General features: G+C 38.9%; 1 long non-coding RNA gene across 1 annotated transcript; it reads right to left on the bottom strand.

Annotated features, from left to right (window-relative positions):
- Positions 1 to 307: 307 nt before the first annotated feature.
- On the bottom strand, positions 308 to 615 carry LOC137464519 (uncharacterized). The gene is made up of 2 exons (XR_010994267.1): positions 480 to 615; positions 308 to 409 (listed from the first exon to the last, which is right to left on the bottom strand). It is a non-coding gene; the product is annotated as an uncharacterized lncRNA (long non-coding RNA).
- Positions 616 to 863: the final 248 nt, after the last annotated feature.

Raw genomic sequence — 863 nt, 5'->3', positions numbered from 1 at the left:
TATTATTGTTGTTACTATTATGCATTACTTTATTTATATTTACTTTATTTATATTATTAACCTTTTCTTACCTCAGCCTGTCGGTTTTACCTTTTCCTGAATCTCCCTGAATTACTCAGAATTACTGTGAATTCTGAATTACTCCCCATCCCACCAGGAAAAGAGCAGGTAATAAGCGAGCCTCAGCCAGATACTGTAGTTGCAGGTTGCAATTAAATCACAGCACAGCCAAAACACCTCCTTCTTCTAAAAGAAGGAACTTTCACCCCTTAAATGATTGTTTAGCTGCTGCAAATATGATTGTGCTTTTGAAAGTTTGCAGGCTTTTCCAGCTGCCTGGTTGAAAGGCGACTACCCTCTTTTCCATAGCATAAGGGTCCTTTTAGAATGCAAGAATCTCAAAATTGCTCTTAAAACACATGGGAAAAATAACAGCCCCTCCTCACCTCCCCCCACTATGTGATCCAGTGTGTGATAACAAAATTGCCCCAGTGAGTGTGGTGTGAAGCCACAGCTGCAGGATCCTACACCCCATTTTGTAGCACTGCTTGAGCATCCAGGTTTCTGTGCCTGCATCCCTCTTTTTGATCTACGTGTTTAATGGGGCTGAGGCAAAGGGAAAAACTAAACAAGAACAAAACCCTACCAAATTAAAAAAAGCCCTCACACAACCCAAATGAAAGTCACATTTGAAGACCTAGGTTTCCATTTCACATGACACTTTGAAAACCATTTGCCTAATGGTATTCATTGCCTTTCTCAAGCAACATACAGAAAAAAAAGCCCACAATGAGCAAACAGAAAGTAGTACTTCTTTTAATATAAAATTAATTAATCTGCAATTAATCATAAAAACAGGCCTA

Source organism: Anomalospiza imberbis, chromosome Z (genome assembly GCF_031753505.1).
Source record: "Anomalospiza imberbis isolate Cuckoo-Finch-1a 21T00152 chromosome Z, ASM3175350v1, whole genome shotgun sequence".
Lineage (NCBI taxonomy): Eukaryota > Metazoa > Chordata > Aves > Passeriformes > Viduidae > Anomalospiza > Anomalospiza imberbis.
This window is presented reverse-complemented; position numbering and strand designations above follow the sequence as displayed.